This window comes from Peromyscus maniculatus, chromosome 20 (assembly GCF_049852395.1).
Source record: "Peromyscus maniculatus bairdii isolate BWxNUB_F1_BW_parent chromosome 20, HU_Pman_BW_mat_3.1, whole genome shotgun sequence".
Taxonomy (NCBI): domain Eukaryota; kingdom Metazoa; phylum Chordata; class Mammalia; order Rodentia; family Cricetidae; genus Peromyscus; species Peromyscus maniculatus.
The window spans coordinates 8255439-8260985 of record NC_134871.1 but is presented as its reverse complement, the minus strand read 5'-3'; positions in this window follow the sequence as shown (position 1 = coordinate 8260985).

Sequence of the window (5547 nt, the reverse complement as noted above, 5' to 3'; positions counted from 1 at the left end):
CTTCCATATTAAGATTTTATTTTACCTGCCTTTCTTCATTGGAGTGAGGTCCACAGCAGGAGGACTTATTTCACTTACATATGCATCTCGGGCAATTACAAACTGCCCTGGGTACCGAGTGCTGGGACACAAATGTTGCCGGAATGACCGAGAGGATAGTTAGCACAGTTAGCACAGACTGGAAAGGGTGCTGCTTGCTCAGCACTTCCCGAGTTCAGACTTCTCGGTCAACTTTCTGAATACGTGCATTCACATTTCTCCATGGTTTACTGGCTCTACCTACACAGCATGTGGGTAACAGTGCACTAATGGGAAAAATCGCTGGTAATATTGTTTTAACAAGTTATCCAAATATTTGATTTGGATTATGTGAATTTGGATTCCCTCTGAAGAGCTGCACAGACTCCTTTCAGTTTTGTGATTGCTCCAGAAGAAGCCAAGTGGCATCACAATCTCAAAGCATCCATTTGCAAGGATCTAACGCAGTCTGAGGTGCTGGAGCACAGTTCCAGCAGCCTGGAAAGCACAGGTGTACCCCCACAACACAACCATCTTCTCAAAGCCACTGTCTGTGAGGGTTTGGTAGGAATTCACTTTGGAAGTGAAGCCTGAAGGTAGCAAAGGCATGCCGAGTTAAATCAGGGCCGTTGGAAATCAAAGAGCTCCTTGTCATCCGAATGGCCTGGTTACAAACGCTTGTCTCTTCAGGGGCCCTACTAATGCTTCCTTCATGTAAAAAACACACAGTGAAACTTGCTGGCTGTGAGCCTACTAAAAACTGGCCCTCAGCTGGAGCTGACCATCTGTTTTACTGGTGCCCAATTCAGATTCACATTCTTCCAAGGTGAAGCCCCAAACAGCAGCAAAGCTGCAAAACTACTTGGCCCTCTCTGTCCAGATGTCTTGGGCAGACTAGAGAAATGCTATCTTTCTGCAGGTGCTCATACTTACGTTGTTATGAAGCCTTAATGTCTGTCTTGGAAAGCTGATACTCTCTTAAATAGGGTTCTATCCAGTTCAGATTCCACCCTGCACAGCTTGGCTGAAGATCCCTCTGGGTCTTCTAAGCTCTGCAGGTCTCGATCTCACTACTGGTTCCACAAGGGTTTTTTTTGCCTGGGGAGTCCTGACACTTAGCGTTGCTCTTGGCTGAATGTGGTACTAACCCCTCTTCTTAGGAGAAGGTGGCTAACCACCTCGGTCAACTGTAGCCCAGCAAGGGGAGGTACACGCAGACTGAGAGTCTAGCTCCTGCTTGGAAGGGCAGAGAGGAAGGGCAGAAAGCGCTGTAGGGATTTTGTTGTTTTGTGTTGTTTTAAACTTAGTTCATCTGTTATATCTTACAAAACAAAAGCCAAACAAACAAACAAAACCCCAACTCTGCTCTCCAACCAAATTTAAAGATGGCAGCATTACTCTATGACTAGCATCCTCTAGGCCACCACGTGCTACAGTTCACCTAGAGCACGGAAGGCTACTTCGCAGCTTCTTCAGCTGTAGTTCCAAGCAGGTATCTCGTTAGAGTAAGAATTAGAAAATCAAGGCCACAGGACAATTACCTATAAGGGGCTGCTTTGTGATGGAGCATTTTCTGGAGTTTCCTCCAAGTCTTGGTTGAACCTGAGAGAGTGGGATGACCGGCTGACAGCAGCGTCACTCTTTTCATTTAGGAGGCACTAGAGTGAGGTCCTCCTGCTCCAACCCAGCTTTATCCAGCACCTTCCAGGTGGCTGAGTCTGTTGGGGCCGGGTAAGTGTGACTCTTTCAGGAACTGGCCTGGGTGCTGGGACTTGAATTCCTGTCCTAGAGCAGAAAGTGCTCTTAACTGCTGGGCCATCTCTCCAACCAGTTTTAGGAACTGGCAGAAGAGGGGAATACTCTTACAAGTGGACATTTCTAATGAAAGCTATAAACAGTGCTTTGTACATAAAGTAGAGTGATTTCAATTGATTTAGTAAATTCCATAGGGTCCTGGTTAACTCAGGAAACCTCAATCAAGTTTTGACTCATTTTTTGTTTAGAAGTACACAGGCAATAGCAGGATCAGTAGAGTCTTAAGATAAAGGTTTCACTACACAATGACTTCTAATGTTACATATACAGATCTTGATAAGAATTCCCTTCCAAAATAGGTTCTAATAGCCGGGCGGTGGTGGCGCACGCCTTTAATCCCAGCACTAGGGAGGCAGAGGCAGGCGGATCTTTGTGAGTTCGAGGCCAGCCTGGGCTACCAAGTGAGTTCCAGGAAAGGTGCAAAGCTACACAGAGAAACCCTGTCTCGAAAAACCAAAAAAAAAAAAAAAAAAATAGGTTCTAAGTTAAACATTATATATATATTAATTAAATTTTCCCCACATTTTCATTTTAAAATTACCTTTAAAATGTCTTCTACGTTCTATAAAAGTAGCAATAATAATGATAAGGAAAAAACTAATGAGTTAAAAAAGATACAAAGTTTAGAGGTATGCAATATAACTTTGGTAGAAGAAAGATGAAGAATGGGAAAATGCTTCTGATTGCAAAAAGACCTTGGATGCTAAGAGAAATTATTCCAAAATGGAGCTGGATGTAAACATTAGGGGATCAAAATGCTATAGAAAGAGTGTAGGCAATAAACATAAGGGGAATGGGTAGGATTGTAACTGATAAATTGTTTATAATACAAAAGTTATTAAAAATTTTAAGGCCAAAATTCTGTATCTTGAGATAAAACTGCTTGATTCTGTCTATAATAGTTTTTAAAAAATGGCTTAGAAAAACAAGGGCATTTTCCTCTTATTAAATGAGACATTTCAAACTTGTGATTAGGTTTTTATATATCTTATATGTTTTCCATTAGGAAAAACCTTGCTTGTTAGATACCCACTGCTTTACCATTAGGGATAATGTTCTAACGAGAATTTTTCCTACTTGGAACATTCCTACCAAATTAAACAATGATCATGGAACTAATTTTAATGGATAAATATTTAAATCTATTTAAAATATTGACAATTAACTACAGCTTTGGCTTTCTTCTAAGATTTACCCCCTTTGGAAAACATCCTCTATCTCCTTATAAAAAAGTACTTGGCATCCCAAAAAAATATAAAATAAGGACTTGGCAACCAAAAAAGTAAATAAGAAGTATATAAGCCAGCTCCATTACAGGAAAACACACCAGCATAAAAGTCTTTCAAATATGGTAACTAAAATCTCAGAATTAGGTAGTCTTCCTTGAAGGATAAGGAACACCAGGCGGTTTCATCAACTAAAGGGAAAAAGATATCACACAGAAGACTGTTCTGAGGGGAAGAAAGTACTCTATCCAGGTAGTTCCAACCACTTCTAACTCTATCCAGGTACTTCCAACCACTCCTGTCTACACAAGTGGAGCGGAGCTTCCCATTCACATTTCTCACATCAAATGGGCCGACTTCACCTGAGAACACATCACCTAGACTCTAAAGATGCTAGTGATCATCAGCTCCACTGACTACTGACCACCCAGCTAAGTAACTTAACATTTCCTGCATTGTGTTTCTTAAATCCTTTCGTAATTAGATATTTTAATCACGTTTATGATATTTGGTATTTCACTTGGTATATTCCTGAGTGATGATAATGCTAATTTTGAGGCATTACACCCTTCCAACTTTCATGGTTTTGCTGCGACTGTCAGAAGGCCGCTGATCTAACAGGGAAGCTTTGGTTAGATCAGTTCTTTCCTGTAGCATTTTTGCTAAATTATACAGTGATGTAAAACTCATCTTAGTGAACACATACTTAAATCTATTTGTAAAATCTGGCTTTTTGAGCTGGGCAACAGTGATGGTGCACACCGTTAATCCCAGCACTCGGGAGGCAGAGCCAGGTGAATCTCTGTGAGTTCAAGGCCAGCCTGGTCTACAGAACAAGATCCAGGACAGGCACCAAAACTACACAGAGAAACCCTGTCTTGAAAAACCAAGAAAAAAAAAATCTGGCTTTTTGTTGCAGAATTTTCCTTGTGCATATGATTTTCGATCTTCTGGATTGAGGATTAATAAATACATTGAACTATAAAAAAATCAATTGTATAAATGACTAAAGCCCTTGGCATTCTCATCCAAAGAAAGTTAAGAAAGATATTTCCATTAGTTCTAATCTATGGTCTATTTGGGAAAAATAAAATAAATTATCACCTTATAAAATAATGGCTGAGCAAAGAGCTATCTGAGGTCTCTCTGTTACAAAAAAGCATCACACGATTAAGGAATTATACAAATGATAACAAAATTCAGAATTAGCTAGTCTTTCCACAGTGAGTTCTTGGGCAATAAAGAACTAAATAAATGAAAGATAAAACCAGGTGCTATTATCAATGGAAAAAATATCACATCACAGACTTCCTTCAGCTGGATGGAAAGACCCTTATAGGTGCTTCTAATGACCTCCTGTACTAAAACCTTAACAAGACAAACTCTCGGATTCCTATGTCTTACCTCAAACTCGAGCCAGCTCCTTCTGAGGACACACCCATGCAGACTTCAGAACTGGCCAATACTCACCTTCAACTTCACCAGCAATTGAGTACACCAGGTAACTGAAACCAAAGCCTTTTGACATTTCTTCTAACTCTCACTCATACATTTCATAAATCGTTTAGTATTTAAATTTTTAAAGACTGTCTCAGACTTTTAGTGTTTGCCATGGTATATTTTCCTAAATGATTGAAATAATGCTGAGCCTGGTTTCAACGAAACTACAAATGAGATATTATGTCCTCTCACTAATCATACCATGACTGCTTGCTACTTAGCTGTAAGACTTCCGGTATGTGTTCTCATAAATGTTATGGCACATGCAGTATGTGGCTGAGAATATCATCAAGGGTGTCTTCCTCACTGGCTTCAACAACTGTCCCAAAGGCTGCATCCCTGCAGCCTCATCTTTACCGGAGCCTAGTAACCAGCCCACCTGGCATCATGGGACATAACAACACTGGCTTCCACATGTACAAAATGATGCTTGGCCCACAGGGGACCTGCACACGAACGTTCCCGGAATAAGAACCACAGCTATGGTGAAGATTCTACAAGACTGATTGACCTAACAGGGTACCAACAAACCAAAATAACGATTGCACCTGTGCATGGCTTGCTGAGCCAATGAGCTCACTGGAGTTACTTCACGGGGGCATGAGTGAGTCACCAAAAAGTCCAAACGCAGCACGGGGGATATTTCATGAAAGGCACCTCAGAGGAGTCTCATCCTGAGTTGACCTCCATCTCCCACATCCTCTAGCATCTCCTAAGACTATATGGAACAGGACTGGCTATGCAGGACCCAGAAACAGATGACAGTAACATATCTTTGTTAGAGTGAACATAACGAGCCAGAGGATGAGTTTTGCGGGATGGGAGGTAAGACAGATCCAAGAGGGAAAGAGAGGAGCAGGGAGAAAGGGTCTCGTTCATGGGTACAAGAACAGTAATCTGTTGGTGAGAAAACACACATAGGTGGGCAGTCTGCTACTTCAACGGCATGTGGTACAGGGGCTATGTTTTCAGGAAGTGGCATACTGAA